Raw genomic sequence first — 24282 nt, forward strand, 5'->3', positions numbered from 1 at the left:
AACCCTTGCCTGCCTGCCTACCAACTTTTATAAAAACTCAGCAAAACAGAAAACTTGGCACAATGGGAAGGCGGGAGGTCTGTTTCTAGGCCAGGATCCAGGAGAGAAGGGCAGCGGATGGGAGGCTCAAGAGGAAGGATGCTGCAGAATGAGCAGGTGGTGGGTCCGACTCCAGATGAATTCAACAGTCTGGCAGAATTTGCAGCAGGATGAGAAACCAGAGGTTTGGGAGAGGGCATTGGCAGGGAAGGGAGCGAGTTTTGCTTCACGGTTATATTTGCAGAAAGGGAAAATGATGCTCCTGATTTAAATTTGCCTGAGTTTTTATTTGAATTGTGAGATTGGGATCAACTCTGAAACTTGTTTTCAAGGCTGAAGGCATCTTCTTAGAATACATGAAGTTTTGACTATAGAGTCAGTACTTGGAAGAATGGTTCCTAGAATCGTCCAGGCTGGCTGAATGATATAGTCCCCTGAAATTAACATAGGAATTACTCTAGAAATGCACCATTATAGACAAGGATGCACCATGTATTGTCAAAGGCTTTCATGGCCAGAATCATTGGGTTGCTGTGAGCTTTCCAGGCTGTATGGCTATGTCCCAGAAGCATTTTCTCCTGATGTTTTGTCCACATCTATGGAAGGCAGTAGCCCCTGTGACGGAGTGTGTAAAAGCACTGAGCTGGAGACCGAAAGGTCCCAGGTTCAAGCCCCGGGAGCGGCGTGAGCGGTCGCTGTTAGCTCCAACTCCTGCCAACCTAGCAGTTTGAAAACATGCCAATGTGAATAGATCAATAGGTACCGCTCCGGCGGGAAGGTAACGGTGCTCCATGCAGTCATGCCGGCCACATGACCCTGGAGGTGTCTAGGGACAACCCTGGCTCTTTGGCTTAGTAATGGAGATGAGCACCAACCCCCAGAGTCAGACATGACTGGACTTAACGTCAGGGGAAAACCTTTACCTTTACCTATGGAAGGCATCTTCACAATCTCTGAGGATACTGCCATACATGTGGGTAAAACGTCAGGAGAGGATGCTTCTGGAACATGGCCATACAGCCCGGAAAACTCACAAAAACCCAAGATGCTCCATATTTGGAATCAGCACTAATATGACTCCCAGGACACTGGATTCGAATCTCTATCTCACTTGCTGCCATATACATATATGCCAGTATCAGAACAGACTCGAAGTTAAAGTTTCTCATTTCACCCATTCCCAATTAGTGGTAATGTTAGGGTACTTGTTCCCAAATGATCACTTGAGAGGTTTCCTTGGCATCTAAATTCAATGACTTGATGGTTTTTCTAGATCAGTGGTTTTCAGCTTTCGACCCCTTAATATAGTTCCTCATGATGTGGTGGCCCCCAACCATAAGATTATTTTTGTTGCTCCTTCATAACTGTAATTCTGCTACTGTTATAAATCGTAATGTAAATATCCGATATGCAGGATGTATTTTCATTCACTAGACCAAATTTGGCACAAATACCCGATATGCCCAAATTTGAATACTGAGGTTGTTCGGTGTGTGTGTGTGTGTGTGTGTGTTGATTTTGTCATTTGGGAATTGTAGTTTCTGGAATTTATAGTTCGCCTACAATCAAAGAGAATTCTGAACTCCACCAATGATGGAGTTGAACCAAACTTGGCACACAGAACTCCCATGATGTACAGAAAATACTGGAAGGGTTTGGTGGGCATTGACCTTGAGTTTTGGATTTGTAGTTCACCTGCATCCAGAGAGCACTGTAAACTCAAACAATGATGGATCTGGACCAAACTTGGTATGAATACTCAATATGCCCAAATGTGAACACTGATGGATTTTGGGGAAAATAGAACTTGACATTTGGAAGTTGTAGTTGCTGAGATTTATAGTTCACCTACAAGCAAAGAGCATTCTGAACTCCACCAACAATAGAATTGGGCCAAACTTCCCACACACCAACCCCATGAACAGCAGAAAATATTGGAGGGATTTCGGAAGAATTGACAGTGATTTAGGAGAGATGTAGTTCACCTACCTCCAGAGAGTCTTTGATGACTCCGATGATACCCCCCTCAAGACCCCCCCCCCCAGGGGTCCCGACCCCCAGGTTGAGAACTGCTGGTCTAGATGTTGGATTCCAGTCTCTAGCAGCCAATTTCAGTCTAACCCTTAGTAAGAGGTGATGGAAACTCTCAGGCCTGTAGCCGGGGTGTGTGTGTGTGTGTGTGTGTGTAGGGGTTCAACCCCCCCCCCCTGAATTTTTTCAGGTTAAAAAAAACCTGGTTTACTCATGAATTTTAACTGGTTAACCAAATCCCCATGCTATGTCTATGAGACGCAAAAAATTAAGAGTCCCTCCAGGCACTATCTCAAGCAGATATTGACAGGTCTGAACCTGGGGGGCGGGTGGGTCAGGGGTTCAACCCCCCCTCCCCGAAATTTTCAAAACCCCTCCGGAAATTTTTTTCTGGCTACGGCCCTGGGAACTCTAATTCAGTAAAATCTGAGGATCCTCATATTCTAAAGCCCTGAAGGTGATGGAAAAGGTCTCTTCCTGAAGCCCTCAATCAGTTGCTGCTGCTGCTACTGTTTTTGTTGTTGCTTGCCTTCAGGTCTTTTCCAGCTTATACTGACCACAAAGTGAATTTCCTAGTTCAACACTCAAACAACACTCATACAACAAAGGATTTTGATCAGACAATACAAACTGATGCCTGTGAGTCCTCAGAATCGTAGCGAAACTCATCTTGGGATGTGGGAGGCTGCCCTAAACAAGGTGAGATGGACAAAATGGTCTGACTCAGGTATGTAGACTCCAGCACCCTCATTCCCTTTCCTTGACTGCTGGTGCATGAGGCTTCATTTCATGGCTTGTGTGTGATGATGATGATGTGACAGTTCGGTTTGTCGCTCTCTTCTGTTTCCACAGCAGCTGCTGCAGAGGACAGGAAAGGTGCACTCGCAGGGCACCAGTGAAGTCAGTCTGACTCATCCACTCAGTTGGGATTCACCCTTCTCACAAAGGTATTGTCTCTGGGAAAATGTAAATGCCTTCCACTCTACCATAAGCTAGATCAATGGTTCTCAAGTTGTGGGTCCTCAGGTGTTTTGGCCTACAATTCACAGAAATCCCAGCCAGTTTACTAGCTATTAGGATTTCTGGGAGTTGAAGAACCACTCAGGTTGAGAACCACTGAACTAGATGCTGCAATGGACCTCTCTTCCCATTGGCCACTGAATGACCTTTGGGGTAGCTCTCCGAAGTTGGTGTGTCTCTTGTTGGTTAGTGCTATCCAGTCAACTTGGGCTTGTGATGATCCTATGAATGAGAGACCCTGGGGTGCCTGCTCTAAACAGACCCACAAAGATCTCACAATCTCATTGCCATGGGTACTTTGACTGAAGCTGCATCTACAGTGGAGAATTAATGACGTCTGGTATCCCTTTAATTTCAATGGCTGGATGATAGGGAATCATGGAAGTTGTAGTTTCACAAGGTTTTAGCTTTATCTACTAGAGCAGTGGTTCTCAACCTGTGAGTCCCCAGGTGTTTTGGCCTATAACTCCCAGAAATCCCAGGCAGCTGTGCACTTTAACTAGGAAATCTATGGGAGATTTTTTTAAAAAAAAGATCTAGGAAAAAAGCACAAAATGGAAAGTGACACTTTAAGGTTAAAGGTAAAGGTTTCCCCTTGACATTAAGTCTAGTCATGCCCGACTCTGGGGGGTGTTGCTCATCTTCATTTCTAAGCCCAAGAGCCATCGATGTCGCCAAGGTCATGTGGCCAGCAAGACTGCTTGGAGCGCTGTTATCTTCCTGCTGGAGCAGTACCTATTGATCTACTCACACTTGCGTGTTTTCGAACTGCTAGGTTGGAAGAAGCTGGGGTTTTAAAATAGGAATGGGAACAATAGTCCCAAATGTGAAACAAAGCCTACATCGTCTATAACACAAACAGAAGTACAGCACAAATAGAGAGATTTTAATGTATAGTCTTCTGGGTTTTTTTTAAAAAAATGTGCAATTTTCCTGCGTGTAAATACAGTAACAACAATGTAACCTTTTTTGGGGGGGTGTGTGCTTATAGATTATCAGTTTGTGTGAAGGTTTTATTGTGTTGAGAACAAAAACGATCAGGGAATTATATAGGTGCTATTCTTCTTTCTGTAAATATTCCTGAGGAGTACATTTACAATGTAGAGTTAACGCAGTTTGACACCACTTTAACTGCCATAGGTCAATGCTATGGAATTATGGGAGTGGTAGTTTTGCAAGATCTTTAGCCTTCTCTGCCAAAGAGTGCTGTGGCTTCACCAAACTGCAAATCTCGGGATTCCATAGCCTTGAGCCTTGGCAGTTAAAGTAGTGTCAAAGTGCATTCAATCTACAGAGTAGATGTAGCTCTAAATCCCAGAACAAAACAGTTTGGTTATTTCCTTTTACATGTTCCTTTATTAGTTATTTCTTTGGTTAATATACTTTACTACCTTTCCTTACATATCAGAAGGGAGGCCATGTAGAGGATGGAGACAGCTTGTTTTCTTCTGCTTCCAAGACTAGAAAATGAACCAGTGGATTTAAATTACAAGTAGATTTCACTTAAACATAAGTAAGAACTTTTTTACTTGTTTGTTTTACTTGTCTCAGAGGGTGACGGAGTTCTTTGAAAGAGAGTTTGGATGGGTATCATTTAAGATTGCTTTAGTTGGGTAGGAGGTTGGACTGAGGCTGGATTTACACGGACCTATATCCCAGGATCTGATCCCAGATTATCTGTTTATCCCAGATTATGTGGCAGTATAGACTCATATAATCCAGTTCAAAGCAGGTAATTTGGGATCAGATCCTGGGATACAGGGCAAGTGTAGATCCATTCTGAATTATATGACAGACTAGACTCATATAATCTAATTCAAAGCAGATAATCTGGAATCAAATACTGTATTATATTGCAGTGAAGATCCAGCCTGAAATATCCTTTTGGCCACTTTTAGCTCTTAAAATGCATTTACACTGTAGATTTAATGCAGCCTGTCACCACTTTAACTGCTATGACTCAGGCTGGATCTACACTGCCATATAATCCAGTGTTTGATCCCAGATTATTTGCATTGAACTGAATTATATGAGTCTGCACTGCCATATAATCAGTTCAAAGCAGATAATCTGGGATCAAATACTGGATCATATGACAGTGTAGAAGGGGCCTAAATGCTATGCAATCCTGGGAATTGTAGTTTTATAAGATCTTTGCCAAATAGTGCAAGTTCCTCACCAGACTACAACTCCCATGATTCCATAGCATTGAGCCACAACACTTAAAGTGGTGTCAAATTGCATTAATTCTACAGTATAGACCAGGCATGGACAAACTTTGGCCCTCCAGGTGTTTTAGACTTCAACTTCCACAATTCCTAACAGCCTACTGGCTGTTAGGAATTGTGGGAATTGAAGTCCAAAACACCTGGAGGGCCAAAGTTTGCCCATTCTTGGTATAGACGCATGCCCTAGTCCCAATCGCAGTCTTTAACTGCTACACCACACAGATCTTTCCTCTTAATCTTGCATTGCATTGTACTCTAGAGAACATTCCCGGTGCTGCCAGAGAATAATACAGTTTTAAAATACATGAAATATTGGCACGATAAATGTGTTATATAGTTTAGGATGTTGTATTTAATGGTGATAAACTCATTAATAACCATGAAGAGCAATTAACTAGACAGGCATAGCTACTTTAATGGAACACAAAAGGAATATTTTATGAACTCGAGAAAATAGGAATTATTTATGATGGCTGAAATTAAGAGTAGACATTATCAAACATTTGCATAATTCAAGCAATAATCCTTTATTACAAAAATGAATGAATCACCCAATAGAACTTAAACAGGCACCTTACTTTTCGTTCGTGCTCATTTTGGCAATGAAATTCATCGAGGATTTGACTACTAATTAACTCTCTGCTCGGAGTAACAGTATGTTGGTTAAGCCGTTCTTGCCCTGTGTAGATCTTAGGAATTTCTCTCCCAGTTTCAGTTGGAGTTAAGTGGTAACTTTTAAAAACTAAACTCCCAGAACCATCAGTACTTGAAATATTGCATTGGAAAGGCTGAGAGCTGTAGTTCAAAAATTAATTTTCTAAGCTCTGTTTTCACTTTACTAAAAGTAGGCTCACTTCATGTAACCGAGCGTGCATGATTCTGCACCATAGAATGAATGCAGTTTGATATCACTTTAACAGCCATGACTCAATGCCATGGAATCACAAGAAATGTAGTTTGGTGAGGTAGCAGCACAGACCTTGTACAACTACAGCTTCTATGGTTCCATAGCACTGAGTATAGTGTCTAGATTTAGGGAAGTAGTGCTACCCCTCTATTCTGCCTTGGTCAGACAACACCTGGAATACTGTGTCCAATTCTGGGCACCGCAATTTAAGGGAGATGTTGGCAAGCTGGAATGTGCCCAGAAGAAAATGATCAAGGGTCTGGAGAATAAACCCTACGAGAAGCGCCTTAAACTGGGCATGTTTAGGCTGCAGAAGAGAAGACGGAGATGCGATATGATGAGGGCTGTGAAGTCTTGGTTGTGCCTTTTCCTCTCCTTTGCTTTAGTTTCCTCTGTTTATAGGTTTTCCCAATAGTGTAGATACCTCATTTTGTATTAGTTTTTGGGTGGATCATAAAATCCCCCTAGAGGCTAGCCTTAATTGGTCTATTCTATTTGCCTGTTCAGAGCTCTCTTGCTGGATTTTTCTGCAGTAGAGCTATAGAGACTACAGGCCTGGTCATTGTCTGGTAACCCTAGGCCCAGGCAATCCAAAACAGGCATCCTTAGCACCTGCATTCAGCAGTATGCATATACCACCAGTCCCAGAGACAACAGAAGCTTTTGGTCAGCCTAAGTTTCACAAAGTAGAAGATTGAGACAGCTTACTAGTACCAGCTTGTAAACCATCACTTTGCTTCAGAGGCAAAAGCCTTTCAAGAATTCCAGAGAGATGACTGCAACCAGCAAAATCTCCATTTGTAATGTATTTTTTAAAGCTATCTTCCAATAGTCCAGGGGGGAGTTAATCCTTTATTCTTCTTGTTCATTTTGGTTATCCTTCCACCTTGCTTAAAATGCCTTTGTATGTAAAGGGTCTTGATCTTAACAGAAGGTATACAGATAGCCCCCGAGTAAAGCCAGACACTATAGTTTCCCCAAAGGCTCAGCCTTGCCATCACAAGGGCCATGTATAAATATGTGAAGGGAAGTCATAGGAAGGAGGGAGCATGCTTGTTTTCTGCTGGCCTGGAGACTAGTGGAACAACGGCTTCAAACTACAGAAAAGGAGATTCTACCAGAACATTAGGAAGAACTTCCTTACTGTGGGAGCTTTCAGCAGTGAAACTCTCTGCCCTGGAGTGTGGTGGGGACTCCTTCTTTGGAGGCTGGATGGCCATCTGTCAGGGGTGCTTTGAATGCGATTTTCCTGCTCCTTGACAGGGGGTTGGACTGGATGGCCCACGAGGTCTTTTCCAACTATGATTCTATGAGTGAGCAGTTAAATTGGTGTCAAACTGAGATAGGGATGCAATGGAACATTTCTCTTTCCCCTTGATATCCCTGCTTTATTTGGAGGGCTCAACATTGCTCTCTCCTATTCAGAAGTGATGGTTTTCTCAGTGTCCATTTCCACAGTTAAATGAATGCAGTTTGATAAGAGACCACATGGGCCATCTAGACCAACCACGTGCCATGCAGGAAAAGCATAATAAAAGTACCCCTAAAAATGGCCATCCACCCTCTGTTTAAAAGCCTCTGAGGAAGGAGCATCCACCATACTCTGATGCAGAGAGTTCTACTGTTGAATGGCTCTTGTGGTCAGGAAGTTCTTCCTAATGTTCCGGTGGAATCTCCTGTAATAATGGTAATAATTTTATTTTTCCCCCGCCTCTCCTCTCCTTGAGGCGAGTTAAGGTAAAGGTAAAGGTTTTCCCCTGACATTAAGTCTACTTGTGTCCAACTCTGGGGGTTGGTGCTCATCTCCATTTCTAAGCCGAAGAGCCGGCGTTGTCCGTAGATGTCATATGACCAGCATGACTGCATGGAGCGCCGTTACCTTCCCGCCCGAGCGGTACCTATTGATCCACTTACATTTGAATGTTTTTGAACTGCTAGGTTGGCAGAAGCTGAGGCTAACAGCGGGAGCTCACCCCACTCCCCAAATTCGAACTGCTGACCTTTCAGTCAGCAAGTTCAGCAGCCCAGCGCTTTAAACCACTGCGCCACTGGGGGCTCCATAGTGATATATTTCTCTATAATTGTTAGAATTCTCAGCCAGAAAACTGTAGTACCTCACCAAACTACAAAGCTCCAGTGGATATAGCCATGGCAGTTAAAGTGGAATCATCATGCTATAACTGTGTAGTGTGAATGTGCATTTTGTCACATCTTAAGCTGACGCTGTGCCACTGCAACTCATGCCACCACAGATCTGTGGGTCCCAAACTGGCGACTGTGCAACGTGCATGATGTTTTTGACTTCTTCCTGACCGAATAAGCAGTAGCCTTGTCCTCTTTTTCAACCACCCCAACCCCAATTCGTGCATCAGGGCGAACAAGGAATTACTGTAAAAGGAAAACAGATGGAAGAACAACAACCTCGATCCTGTGGCTTGAAGAACAGCTGCCCAACTTGCAGAAACATCACAAGACGAGCTTTTTCCTGGCAAGGAAATATGCAGTGGAAGAGGCTTCACTTCCTACATCTGAGTGTCTCTCGCCTGTTAAAGGCAAAATAGCAAGACCAATAAAAATGCTGGCAAGTCTATTTATAAATAGAATTAAAAATAAGACCGCAGAGAAGGAGGCGGCCCTTTGAAAAGCCGACCGACCTTGACGAGAGCGCCTTCATTTTGCTGGCAAAATATCATCAGGCGGGTTTATTTATTTAACTTAATGGGTTTAATTTTACATTGGCACGGCCACAGAAATCAAGCACAAAAATACCTGCCTGCCGTTTTTAGCCGAACTACCTGGCCTTTTACACCTGTTGCTCTTTCCCCCGGAAGGTCCCTTGGGAAAATGGTTTGGAAAGGAAGCAAATGACACTGGCTGTTGCAATATTTCATCACAAACTATTTCATCTGTCAGGTGGCCTTGAGAGATTTTTAAAAACCTCTTTGGCTTTGATGAACATATGGAAGGGGCAGCTCCAAGGCAAGCAGGTCAAAAAGTAAACGGAATCCTCTGTATGTAAGACTGCGCATTTTTAAACGCAATTTCAATGGTAAATTTGATTTTTTAAAAATTAGATAGATGGGGTTCCATGTTTGGAAGTCTGGAACCTATATAGAGGACTAGAGATCTTGTATGATTCCATAGCATTGAGCCATGGCAGTTAAAGTGACATCAAACTGCATTAATTCTACAGTATAGATACATCTCTAAGAGATTTAAATCTAACTGGGCCTCTCCCACACAGCTGAATAAAATCTCACATTATCTACTTTGAACTGGAATATATGGCAGTGTGAACTCAGATAACCCAGTTCAAAGCAGATATTGTGGAATTTTCTGCCTTGATACTTTGGGTTATATGGCTGTGTGGAAGGGCCTAGTGAGGCTAGCTTTGCATGGGACTTTTCTGATTTTTTTAAAAAGGTGATGCAGAAAGCAGCCAAATACGTATCTGCATTTTTTTCTGCTTCTAAGTACAAAAACAAGAATTCATGCAGACTACAATCATTCTCCTTTTTTCCTCTTCTAATTAAACACTAACTTTTTAGAGCAGATATATTTACACTTCATTACATTTAAATTATATTTAAACTGTTCACAATCAAAAAGAGTAATGAATGCGTGTACGTGGGCATATCTGTCTCTCTGACATCAATAAGACAAGTATCAATTCTCAATCTAAATGATGTTTCAAAATGCTGCATACATTTCCTTCTATATGATTTAAACCTAGTCCTGTGAATGAAATGGAAGATCTCCTTTCACTTTTGTAACAGAAATTTGAATCAATGTTTGGACCGATATAATTTCTCCAAGGGCAAAAACTGTAGCTAATCTTCTATATATCTTTACAGATGTTTTATATGTACGTTAATTTGGGTTTGTTTTCTTTCTTTCTTTTTTTGTAAATTGCCTTGAGTCTTAGCATCCATAATAAATATCAGAACAATGACAATAACAATTACTATTGTTATTCAAATGCAGGACAAGTCAGTCAATTTTAAACTATGAATTTTAATGTGGCACTTTATTAGTATGAATGATTTCAATGTGTTTTGATCGTATGTCTTTTAAGGCGTACGTGTTTTAAATGGTTTTATGTTTTTAGCTATGTGCTTTAACTATATTATATAGTAAATATATATACTGCATATATATTTGAAATGGTTGAACAGAAGCTCTCTGAAGCTTTAGGTGCTCTTACTGCCTATTACAGGGAAAACCAGCTAATTCCTAATCCATCTAAAATGCAGGTGTGTGCTTTTCATTTTAAGAACAGACAAGCATCTTGAGCTCTGAGTATTACCTGGGAAGGAATCCCACTGGAGCAGTGCAGCACACCAAAATACCTGGGATTCACTCTGGACCATGCTCTGACTTATAAGAAGTATATCAAGCAAAAGTGAATATCAAGCAAAAAGTGGTTGCTAGAAATAATATACAAAAGCTGACTGGCACAACCTGGGAATCAAAACCAGATACAGTGAAGACATCTGCCCTTGCGCTTTGCTACTCCGCTGCTGAATACGCATCCCAGTGTGGAATACATCTCGCCACGTTAAAAAAGTGGATGTGGCTCTTAATGAGACATGACACATGATCACAGGATGTCTACACCCTACATTGCTGGAGGAACTATACTGTTTAGTAGGTATTACACCACCTGATATCTGTTGGGAAGTAGCAGCCAATAATGAAGGACCAAGGTAGTGATATCTCTAGCCCATCCTCTGTTCAGATATCAGGCAGCATTCCAATGCTTTAAATGAAGAAACAGCTTCCTAAGATCTACAGAGATACTCACAGGAATGCCTCCAAAAGTGGCAGGCTAAAACCCGGAACCTCAGTGAGTGGCTGATACGGGATGAGAAACTCCCTCGTGGGCACACAGAAGACTGGGCAACTTGGAAGGCGCTGGACAGACTGCGCTCTGCCACCATGAAATGCAGAGTCAATCTTAAAAAATGGGGCTACAAAGCAGAGTCCACAACATGCAAATGTGGAGAAGAACAAATTACAAACCACTTACTAGCAGCCTGAGCCCTGCCACATGCACAATGGAGGACCTTCTCACAGCGACACCAGAGTCACTCCAAGTGGCCAGCTTCTGGTCAAAGGAGATCTACCATGTTTCCCCGAAAATAAGACAGTGTCTTATATTAATTTTTGCTCCCAAAGATGCTCTAGGTCTTATTTTCAGGGATGTCTTATTTTTCCATGAAGAAGAATTCACATTTATTGTTGAACAAAAAAATGAACATTTATTATATACTGTACATTAGTTGTCATCACAAACCAGCATAACCAAACTGTGAATCCTATCAAGAATTTTTTGTTACTACCATTCATTCCATGTCCAACACTCTACGGTACGTACATTTACCGATCCTGCATGCTCTGGTGTTCTGTTCATTGGGCATGCTTCCAAACAAAATTTTTTCTAGGTCTTACTTTTGGGGGAGGCTTTATATTTAGCAATTCAGCAAAACCTGTACTAGGTCTTATTTTCTGGGGATGTGTTATTTTAGGGGAAACAGGGTAGTATAATGCCAAGTTTTTAACTTTGTGTGTGTTTTTAAAAAAATACATTATAACTGTACTCTCAATTTGCTTCTGATGTGATAAAACTATATTCTACCCTGCTTCGAGCCTTGATGTAAGGTGGGTAGGAAATAAATAATAATAATAATAATAATAATAATAATAATAATAATAATTATTATTATTATTATTATTATTATATCAAACACATTTTCACATGCTCCTTTTCAGTCTGGGTTGCTGTCCTTTCTGCTAATGATTCCTCCATATTCTCTTTCCCTGCCAAAGAATTCCTCTTTTGGGAAGTAAGAAGCAAGCAAAGATTGAGGGACAGATGAGATAAAGGCTTATGATAACTGAATGAAAGCCCAGCAGCAAATGACTTGAGATGCTTTGGGATTTGTCCCAGAGATGACAGACTCAACTTGGCATGTATTTTTACAGAATGCAGCCCGTGGCCCCTGATTCTTTGCTCACTAATGCTTTTCTTGGAAATGTGCTGCCCTCTTGTGACAAATCCAGTAGACTGTGTGGGTTGATATTAAGCATTAATCAGAACATGTTTAATTATTGTCTTCCCAAAGTGAATCGGCAGTCATTGCTCGTTCCTTGTTCTTATTTTTTATTGTTTAATATATAATTATATAAAGAGTTACATTTCTAAAAGCTCTGTCCTGCTTTGGAGGGATTAATGTGGCATTTTTTAAAAAAATTGAGCAATAAAGGAATAAATAAAGAGACCATCTCAACATCAATAAAGATCAAATGAGAAAGGAGATATTAACAATGTGATGTTAATAACTATGTGATGATCCAAAGGAATATACTGGCTTCTCAAAGCTATTATTTGGTGACTAGAACTGAGGGTGCATCTACACTGTAGAATTAATGCAGTTTGACACCACTTTAACTGCCATGGCTCAATACTATGTAATCATGGGAGTTGGAGTTTGACAAGATCTTTCACTTTCTCCACAAGTGCTGATGCCTCTCCAGACCACAAATTCTATGATTTCATAGCAATGAGACATGGCAGTTAAATTGGTGTCAAACTGCATTAATTCCAAAGTGTAGATACACCCTCAGTTCTAGTAGAATTCTCAATGACTAATAGGTCGGCATTTCAAATCATATCTGTATGCTGATATGATTTTCACTGTGCAATATCTTCAAGAAAAATGCAGGGAATAAAATCAACCTCTGTACATGGCATTCATTGACCTTGCAAAGGCATTTGACACAATGAATTGCAATGCTCTCTGGACCATCCTTCCAAAAACTGGGTTCCTTGATAAATTTGTGAACATCCTGCAGTTCCTCCATGATGACACAATGGCAACAGTCTTGGAGAGCCATGGCTCCCAAAGTGATCAATTTAAGGTGGGATCCAGTGTAAAACAGGGATGTGTTACTGCCCCAACCTTCTTTCACATGTTCATAACTATGATTATGCACCTTGTTGACGGGACGATAGGTGTGGAAATCACCTATTGGACAGATGGCAAGTTCTTTAACCTCAGCAGGATGAAAGCCGAAAGTAAAGTCACAACAACCTCTATTATAGAACACAATATGCTGATGATAATGTAGTCTATGCTCATTCAGAAGAATACCTACAAGCCACTCTAAACACCTTTGTAGAAGCATACAAAAGCTTGGCCTCTCACTGAACATTGAGAAAATCAAAGTGCTTTTCCAGCAGGCACTAGCCAATCCCTCTGCAATGCCAGAAATACAGCTTAAAGGTGTAATGCCAGAAAACATTGACAATTTCCTCCATCTAGGCAGCCACCTTTCCACAAAAGTCGACATTGACACCAAAATACAACACCTTCTGAGCTCTGTGAGTGCAGCATTTTTGAAGAAAGCAGAGATAGTTTAAAGATTGGGACATTTCTAGGGATACTAAGATGCTTGTTTATAAAGCTGTTGTCCTCCCAAGTCTGTTGAAAGACCACAACACATGGACAGTCTACAGATGTTATTCTCAACTTCTGGAATGATTCCATCAATGTTGCCTTTGAACAATCTTGCAAATCTCTTGAGAAGACAGGTGGACAAACATCAGTGTTCTGGAAGAAGCAAAGACCATCAGCATTGAAGCGATGATTCTCTGCCATCAACTTAACTGGACTGGCCACATTGTTCGAATCCCTGCTTACTCTTTCCCAAAGCAGTTACTTTACTCTCAGCTCAAGAACAGAAAATAGAATTTTGGTGGACAACAAAAGAGATTTAAAGATGAGTTTAATATCGTCTTTAAAATGTGGAATGAACACAGAGAACTGAGAACTGAGAAGCCCTGGCACTTGAATGTTCTAACTGGAGGTAAATTGTTACCAAAAGTGCTATGGATTTTGAAGAGGCATGAATAGAGGCCAGGCTGTGGCGCAGTCTGGTTAGCAGCCAGCTGCAACAAATCACTCTGACCAAGAGGTCATGAGTTCGAGGCTAGCCCGGTGCCTGCATATGTCTCTGTCTCTGTTCTATGTTATGGCATTGAATGTTTGCCTTATATGTGTAATGTGATCCGCCCTGAGTCCCCTTCAGGGTGAGAAGGGCGGAATATAAATACTGCAAATAAATAAATAGATAAATAAATAAATAAATAAATAAATAAGAGGAAAGCACACCAAGAAAACCCTTGTCAGGACCGCCTTCCACCTTCACTGCAAAAGAGCATGCAGATCCAGAATAGGTTTCTATGGTCACTTACAGATCCATCATCAAGATTTTACCCCTGGAAGACAATCATACTTAGTCTCGAGTGATAACCTGTGATGGCTCAATTTGATGGGAGTCATCCTGGGTCTCATTTAAAGAGAAAAATAGGCTATAAGACAAACTGACAAACTCAACTGATTCATTAAGTCTCTTCAATTTAGAACTGAGGCTGGATCTACACTGCCATATAATGCAATTTGAAACTGCATTATATTGTAGCGTGTATCGGGTCTATACTGGCTCTATAATGCAATTTATTTTTATTTATTTTTATTTTTCAAACAATATTATATGGGAGTGTAGATGGGACCGGACTCCTAGGTCAAAATGACAGAAATTCTATTTACTGTTGATTTTATTATATCTGTAGCAGGATTATAATGCCAATAATCCAAATATCAGCATGGTTAGCAGTCACATTGGAAGGATGATTTTGAAGACAATTGTTCAAAAAGTTGGAACCAATGTGGTTTGGACATTCAACGATGACTCTGGAGACTAGGGTGTGAACTCCTGCTTGGCCATGAAACCCACTGGGAAACCTGGGACAAGTCACACTTTCTCAGCCTCAGAGGAAGGCAATGGCAATCCAACAAATCCCGCCAAGAAGGCCCTGTGATATGGTTGCCTTAGCGTTGCCATAGGTTGGAAACAACATGAAGATACACAACAACTTTTCCAAACTCTGATTTCAAATCCAGCTCACTATTTTCATGTCAGTTTTTTGTGACAAATGAATGCAGTCTGTTTTTAGTCTTTTTGCATGTGACAAAGCTAAGGACAACAGTAGGGGGAAGCAGAGAGTTGGGATACACATCCGTGGGTTAGAAAGAATAGTAGAAAATGAGGAAAGGATTAAAGATTGAAACTGACTGATTCTTCAAGAGCTCGCAAGCCTTTGAGATCCACCCAGCGATGTGAAAACCAGAATACTGAAGTAATAGATGGCTTCACTTCACTGCCCCATATGCGCCACATGTTAGAACCGGATTAAACTGAATGATTGAAATGTTTAGACACGTCTCCCTAATTTTTCGCCCAAAAAGTTTCGTTGGTGGTTAACAGCTGTTTTTTATTGATCTGGAGTAGATCTGTAATAAACCAACCAAAGTAAATGTGTGTGAATTATTTTTTCCCATTTAGTTTTTTTACAACATTATTCAAACCTTCCATAGGCTGGAGGCTGTCTGGAACAATTAAACAAGCAAAATCACCTTGTCACAGGTTCTGTATTTTGCTTTATTTTACAAAAACAATTAGAATGATGTCATAGGAAGTAATGATGTGATGGGGGAAATTACATATGACTCATTAGGTTATCATGTATTGTCAGCTTGGTCCAAACAAAAGAAAAGCTTAAGGAAATAATTAGTTTCATCTCTGAGAAACCAGCAGTTCCATTCTGAAAGGAGAGTCAATGACACAAGCCTTTATGGGTTAGATCTAGACTTAGTACCTTATCATACACACCTTAGAAAACACATTTTAAGTAGGCAACCTGTTGAAGAATGCCAGATGAAAACAGGATACCTGCTCACCCATATCAAACACATTTCTCTTTTCCGTATCTAAAAAACAACGTGTGTCTGTCTGACTTATCACATAGCAGAGGGATGGCTTCTCTCAATCCATGTGGTGTTTCTCTACATCACAGCTTCGTAAACTAAGGATCTCGTCCTATGAACTGGGGGAAAGCGAAGGAAAGCAGAAGGAACGATTTTACTCCATTCTCTCCTGTTGAGATCCATCTTCTAGGATGGCCAGCCATCCCACCTCCTTTCCCCGTTGAAGTCTGTCTTTCCCCTACTTTTCCCTATTTGGAGTCAGGTAGCACTAGACTCCTTACAACCCATTCTGGGCTCCGTTTTCATGTGCAAAAACAGAGTCCCACAGAGTTTCACCAGAAGTGCCTTTACGTCATGTGATGGCCTCCTTGGGGCTTCATTCCCAAAGCACATTGAAACAGAGACCCAGAATGCATGGGATGTGATCCTATAGGTCAGGATGCCAAGTGGGCTAGCCATAACTGTATGTTGGGGTAGCCTTCCGTTCTCTCCCACACATGTTTGTGTCTCTTTGCCTTCCCTTAAACATTATTTTGGTTCAAAGGGGTTGAAAAAGTTGAAAAAGTTTAAAACGCCCTGCCCAACTTTGCTGTCTTCCTTTTTATTTTTTGTTATCTCATGATCCATGCAGATTGTGGCCACCATCCCAATGGAGAAACGTATTTCTGTTTTTAGGGAGCTGTGCAGTTCCAATTTTTTTTTTAAAAAAATTGTTAAGGAAAAGGAAACAATAATGGGAAAGCCTTATTCAGGGTCTTTCTCTGACTGCCACTAGAAGTGTACTGCCCATCGTTTCGGCAAAGGAGAATTGAGCAGGAGAATTGAGAATTGAGCCCCAAAAATGCACTGAAAGACATACCAATAGCACAGAGGAAGAGCTGAAGATGAGCTGCAGACGATCTACCATCATACACAAAAATGCACTTTTGACAGACAAATTAAAGATGAATGAATTTGTTTCCTGTTTTCCAACAACAACAACAACAACAACAACTTATTTATACCCCGCCCCATCTCCCAACAAGGGACTCAGAGCAGCTTGTACTCACAGTGGCTTCTTTGCCTATGAGTGCCTAAGAAATGTTAGATGAAATAAGCCTTGCACCATGTGATAGTGCCTGTAAGCAAAGAGCATCAGAGACAGGTTATAAGGTAAAGGTTAAGGTTCCCCCTGACGTTAAGTCCAGTCATGTCTGACTCTGGGGGTTAGTGCTCATCTCCATTTCTAAGCCAAAGAGTTGGCATTGTCCGTAGACACCTCCAAGGTCATGTGGCCGGCATGACTGCATGGAGTGCTGTTACCTTCCCGCCGTAGTGGTACCTATTGATCTACTCACATTGGCATGTTTTCGAACTGCTAGGTTGGCAGAAGCTGTAGCTGGGATTTGAACCTGCGACCTTTCGGTCTGCAAGTTCAGCAGTTCAGTGCTTTAACACACTTTGCCACCGGGGCTCCTCTGACAGGTTATAAGTGTGTGTGAAAAGGTCCTGAGTCATACCCAAGTAGTCTCCTTCAAATCAATGGGACTAAACCAATGTTGAGACTTAGGACTTCATCTAGCAGAGCCAAGGGGGGGGGGGGAAATGGGGGAAATCATCTTCTTTGCCTTTAGAATTTTCCTCTTTGCATAGTATTCCATGTTTTAAAAGTTGGAGAATTTAGTTACCTTATCATACAAGATAGCCTCTCCCCGCTTCTAGCTCAGCCATCTGTAGAGGAGACACACAACATCGTTCTTAAGACAGACACCACTTCTATGGGCTCCTTTACTTTCCCTCTCAAGCCCCTTACTCTCAAGGTGACACAAGGCATTGTTCTTAAAAACCCCATTGAACGTGTTAATCATTACTTTCTCCTGTTTCTATGCACACCAGAATCTCAGAAGACCATTTCTCCCTGTTTCCCCACACTTCTGAAACACTTCATAGCCAAAGTAGCATGAATGTCTGGTGGAGGTCTGCTTCATCGTATGACAGCATCTGTGCTATTTTGTCTATTAACTGTTTTAGAAGTCTGTGGAAATGGGCAGGGAGGGGGGAAGATCTTGCACGTGATGAAGTCCTTACTCATTTCAAAGGGCTAATTTCAACCACGTCTTGTCTCAGTACTTTTCCATGATCTCTTGACATAGCCCTTTCCTTTTATGTTGAGGAAACAATGATTGTCCACACTCATTTTATATGGTCTCTATAAAGTCTAGGAAAATAGGTTTTTCTTTATCTTGGAAAGAGCAGCAGAATGTGAGTCTTTGGACCGAGTTTTCCGGAATTATGGCACACCTGTTTCTCCTGGAATCTGAAATTATGATTGAAAATGCATTCAATAATATACTCAGCATTTATGAAAATGGATAAATGGTGGCAAGGGAGGCTGAAGTCCCAAACAGTGTAGGAAGAAAAAAGAAAAAAAAAGCCAGTTCTCACTATGCAAAAAAAACATTGGAAAATACTTGGACACAGTCTCTAGATATTTCCTTAGCAATACATCATATGGTGTAGTGAAAATGAAAACCCACTGAAAATTCTTGATTTAAAGGTCACTCTTGACAGATACTAGGGATTCAAAACCATAAAGTGCATCTATAATGTAGAATTTATGCAGTTTTACATCACTTTAACTGTCATGACTCAATGCTATGAAATTCTGGAAGTTGTAGTTTGATAAGACATCAGCACTCTGGCAGGAAAGCCTAAATGCCTTGGAAAACCGCAACTCCCATGTTAGTCTGTATCAGTATGCAAAGAGATATTGTAACACCTTTGAAAATAACTGAGAGAAAGGTTATAGCATATGATTTTCATTACTCTCAAAGGTGTTACAATATCCCTTTGCATCCTGGCACTAGGAATGTGTGAATAATCTGTTCCATCCGCACTTTGTTTTGTGAATTGACTTGATTCTGTACTTCCTAGACCATAGATTTTGCATTCCATGAAAGAAAGGCGGGAAACTGAGTTCACCCATATGCACACATTTGAAAAACATGTTAACGCCACCTCACGCCTTTCCAAAATTCACAGAACTTAAGCAGATAGTGGTACCCAAGTAATGCTTCAATTTGAAAAATGCTTATAAATCATTGTTTTATTTCTGAACCAGCACAGAATGCATTTCACAACAGGAAAAGCAGGAAGTCTATAAAAAAACCTGACTTTACAGATATGTTTCTGCCTGGCATACAGTTAGCGATTTGCAAAAACCCTAAACAAAACCTCATGAAAGAGTATATGCAAGCCACATTTTGAAAGGTGTATAATGTTTAACTGGACTCCTCATTAGAAACCACAAAGACTAAATTGAGTCAGGCATACTTTTGACACATCACAAGATGACATGACATATTGAAAATATAGGGTAGATTCCCTGGTGGCGCAGCGGATTGAACCACTGAGCTGTTGAATTTGCTGACTGAAAGTTTGGCGGTTCAAATCCGGGGAGCAGGGTGAGCTCCTGCTGTTAGCCCCAGCTTCTGCCAACCTAGCAGTTCGAAAACATGCAAATGTGAGTAGATTAATAGGTACTGCTCGGGTGGGAAGGTAATGGCACTCCATGCAGTCATGCCGGCCACATGACCTTGGAGGTGTCTACGGACAACGCCAGCTCTTTGGCTTAGAAATGGAGATGAGCACCAACCACCAGAGTTGGACACGACTAGACTTAATGTCAGGGGAAAACCTTTACCTTACCTCCTCTTGGGGATGTATATCTTCTTAAGCAGATCTAGTGTAGTTGAGAGCTACATTCTAATTTTTGTACATCCTTGATCAGTAAGAGACTTTTCAGTAGATCCTGATGTGTGCCACAACATTCTTACCTGCATCCTGTTAGACAACTTTGCAATTCAGAGTTTCCTAGTGCCTCTGTTACTAGCTACGTATACATAAATGTAGATCGTGATAACAGGCTTTGGCCATAATGTTCATCAAAGTGGAAAGCAATAGGACAAACCACATTACAGATGGATTGAGTCAATAAAAGAAGTTATCTGGGGAATGTAGATAAATGCGAGGGGGGGTCGGCGGCAAAATGGGGTTATTTCCTTTAGTACCCTATTTTGAAGGTTGCTCAGAGTGAGACATTGAAAATTGTTCACATTTAGAACTTTTATATTTGCTGTGTTTGTATTCCCTTGGGATGTTTGCCGGCCCCTTTTCCTTGGATGCCTAAAGTGGGAAATATGACCTTTGAATCCATGGGACCAGGCCCTATGGTTTCATTTATCTGCATATGACAAAATATTTGACCCATCTAAGCGTTTTCTAAACCCTCCAGCATGTTTCTATAGTATTCTTGGGGCAGAAATCCTTCATTTCAATAGGATTTGCTATTATTGTTTTGCATATAACATCCCATATTGATGTTATATCATACTATTTTTCAAAATGTCCAGCTGAAATGGTATGTTACTACAATGCTAGAAATTTGAGAAGAAAAATTTAATGGTGGATAGGAAGAATTCTTATTTTGGAACGGATTTCCTCATTTTGACTGTGTTGTGTCATGAGAAGAGGCAAATAACAATTATTATTATTATTTTATTATGACACAGCAAACAAGATAGATATGCTGGATTTCATATCACAAAATCACAAGTCGAACACTTCCCAAGTGTCTAGGACTGTGTGATGTATTTTCGGATGATGCGCGTAGATCCCAGCAGGGTGGCCTTTTGCAGCTGGCAGATCGTAATTTTGTCAATGTCTATTGTTTCCAAATGCTGGCTGAGATCTTTTGGCACGGCACTCAATGTGCCCATCACCACTGGGACCACCTGCACTGGTTTCTGCCAGAGTCTTTGAAGTTCAATCTTGAGGTCCTGATAGCGGCTGAGTTTTTCCTGTTGTTTTTCGTCAATGCGACTGTCACCTGGGATGGCAACATCAATGATCCAAACCTTTTTCTTTTCCACAACTGTGATGTCTGGTGTGTTGTGTTCCAGAACTTTGTCAGTCTGGATTTGGAAGTCCCACAGTATCTTTGCATGCTCATTTTCCAATACTTTTGCAGGTTTGTGATCCCACCAGTTCTTTGCTGCTGGCAGGTGGTACTTGAATCATTTGGGCCACATAGTTGTGCCTCTGTTTGTAGTCTGTCTGTGCAATTTTCTTACAGCAGCTGAGGATATGATCAATGGTTCATTATTATCCATTATTATGATAATATTATGATAATAAACCATTATTATGGTTTATTATTATTATTATTATTATTATTATTATTATTATTATTATTATTTACACAATAAGATTAGTACACAGCAAACAAGGCGACTATGCTGGCTGTTGCATTAGATTACATGTCAGACACTTCCCAAGTGTCTAGGACTATGTGATGTATCAGTGAATAATGTGTGCAGATCCGAGTAGGGTGGCCTTTCACAGCATCAATTGTTTTCAAGTGGAGGCCAAGGTCTTTAGGCACTGCACCCAGTGTGCCGATCACCACTGGGATCACTGCAGTTCGATCCTTAAATCCTCGTAATTTGTCAGCTTTTACAGTTGCTTCTCGTTGATTCTGCTGTCACCTGGGATTGCGACACCGACAATCCATATTTGCTTTTTAACATGAACATAAGGTCAGGAGTATTGTGCTCCAAAACTCTGTCAATTTGAATTCAGAAGTCCCAGTGTAGTTTTACCTGTTCGTTTTCTGTAACTTTTTCATTATTATTATTATTATTATTATTATTATTATTATTATTATTTTATTGTATGACACAGCAAACAAGATAGACATGCTGGATTTCATATCACAAAATCACAAGTTGAACACTTCCTAAGTGTCTAGGACTGTGTGATGTATTATTATTATTATTATTATTATTATTATTATTATTATTATTATTATACTGACACAAAAACACAGTATGACACAGCAAACGAGATATATATGCTAGATTTTGTATACAAAATTTGGGTGCCGTGCCAAAAGATCTCAACCGGCACTTGAAAACAATAAACATTGACAAAATCAGTGTCAACTGAAAAAGGCCACCTTACTTGGATCTGCGCACATCATTTGAAAATACATTGCACACTCCTAAATGCTTGGGAAGTGTTAAACTTGTGATGATGATAATGATGATGATGATTATTGTTATTATTTTGCCCCTATTTGCAAGACCTGAACAGGTCTGCTGATGACTGGGGATCTTGGAGCTTTCTCATTTTCAGGCCTGCCATAAATCAATGCTGACTCGATGACAAGAAACAACAAATATTTAGCACATGCTGATTTTTCTTGGCTGAGAGCTAAACTCTAATTTTTGTACATCCTAGCATTGATTGGGAAAATCTGCAAATTAAATATTTAGGATGCTGGGATCTTTGGCTGGATTTCCTCTTTCCTGCCCATCAAGTCTTGTTGTCTTGAGCTGTCGAAGTGTCTTTGTAGAATTTCAGCATTCCCCTCCTAGGCATGGGGGCACCCCTCCCCAAATTGCCCTGGTCTGTTCCTCCTCAAAAGAAGCAGAGCTGTCAGGATCTGGGTACCATTCAGTCCTCTGCACTCCCCAAAGCTCCCAACTCCTGTCAGCCCTAGAAGCTCTGGCACTTCCGGAGAGGCCCTGCAAACGCTGTCCATCTGCCTCCATTTAAACAGTGTAGACGTTTTGGCTGATCCGCAGGGATCAAAATCCGTGTCTCGGTTTTCTGCTGAAGCAGAGAAGCCTGGGGAGGCCCTGTTTTCTGAACAAACACTCTAATGAGTTTTCATTTTCCTTTCAATGAGCGGTGGGCCCCAGAATGTGAACTTTCACACCTCTTTGGCCCGTCTCCTCGATAAGGAGATTAGGATGGATGTTAAGCTCTCCCCCTTCCCTTGCCCCCTTCTGAGGTTGGTTCCTCTTCCTTATTCAGTTATTAAATCCTGGTGTGCACAGTTCTCATCTCAGCCAGCCTGTGCGTTTCCTTGTGGACAAGGGGACCTAAAGGGCTCAAAATAGTTTCTAGCCAGAAAGTAGAATATTCAGTCTATCAACTTTTAAATAGTGGTATTAATTTGTTTTAACAATTCAAGAAAATTGAAGAGTTGAGATTACATCCCTCCTGGAAATTATATCAATTAACCAAGGTGTGCAAGTAGTTTCCTCCCTTCTCCTGTTCTTCCTTCTCCTCTCCTTCCCTCCCTTGAATGAAGCAAAGACATTCTTAATATGATCAGAAATGCTTTAAGCTACCTGTCTGAAACCTGGTTTGGAGATAGGGTTGTAGTCTAGCATATCATAAATTGATAAGGGATGTGGAATGAATATGCTGGAAGTTTCCCTTCCAACTTCAATGATTACAAAGCATTGAGGCATATAAATTAAAGTGGTATCAAATTGCATTACAGTAGTTCTATATGTAGATGTACCCTTAGACACCTGAGGTCCCTTCCACACAGCTGAATAAATCCCACATTTTCTGCTTTGAACTGGAATATATGGCAGAGTGGACTCAGATAACCCAGTTCAAAGTAGATATTGTGGGATTTTCTGCCTTGATATACTGGGTTATATGGCCGTGTGGAAGGACCCTGAGACTCACAGGAAAGCCTTGGGCAGCAAGTTCTATAGCACCTTAATCCACTTGCCAAAGAGGCTGTGGAGGTTGATCCAAATTTAAGTATTTTGAACCACACAAAATAGTACAAAATGAAAGTGCTAAGTAACAAGAATGAGCTTACTTCCCATCTTTGCTGCTTTCCCCCTCTACCAGTTCCCTAGCCCCCTCCCATTGTGATTGTTCACTCCAGGTTAGAGTTCATGATCTAAGTGATAGGGTCAGAAGTTGCAAATCAGTTCTAATCAACAGTCTGTTTTCTAAGCCTTGGTCTGAGCCTACAATTGAGACCGAGGCGAGAGGTGCATATTTGTGCGATATGGGATCAATGCAGGTTGGGTGGCAGAAGCAATTGAGTAAAATGCTAGGAGGAGATTCACAAATTGGAACCATGGTTTTGACACAAGACCTTTTGCCCTTTGGTTATCCTTCAAAGCTGCCTGCACAGAGGTGGATTATGAGCCAGTTAATCTCTTTGACCCAACTATAAATTAGGGTGCAGTGATAAACCAAGATATCAGAATCCTTGTTAACTGCCCCAGGGCAGCACTAGCTTTGGTAAGTCTGGGGGTGATTAGAACAACAGGTCCCTTTTACACAAATCTGAAACCATTCTCATATAAAGTATGTTGCAATGGTGTCAAAAATGTTTTCTTCCCCAACTTTCTGTATTCCTTTCTTCCTC

At 41.0% G+C, this 24282-nt stretch overlaps 1 long non-coding RNA gene across 1 annotated transcript; it reads left to right on the forward strand.

The window, feature by feature from the left end:
- Window positions 1–105: 105 nt before the first annotated feature.
- Window positions 106–12542, forward strand: LOC134292618 (uncharacterized). Its single transcript, XR_009999868.1, has 3 exons — window positions 106–3017; window positions 4499–4603; window positions 10500–12542. It is a non-coding gene; the product is annotated as an uncharacterized LOC134292618 (long non-coding RNA).
- The last annotated feature ends 11740 nt before the right edge of the window (window positions 12543–24282 follow it).

Source organism: Anolis carolinensis, chromosome 6, assembly GCF_035594765.1.
Source record: "Anolis carolinensis isolate JA03-04 chromosome 6, rAnoCar3.1.pri, whole genome shotgun sequence".
Classification (NCBI taxonomy): Eukaryota; Metazoa; Chordata; class Lepidosauria; order Squamata; family Dactyloidae; genus Anolis; species Anolis carolinensis.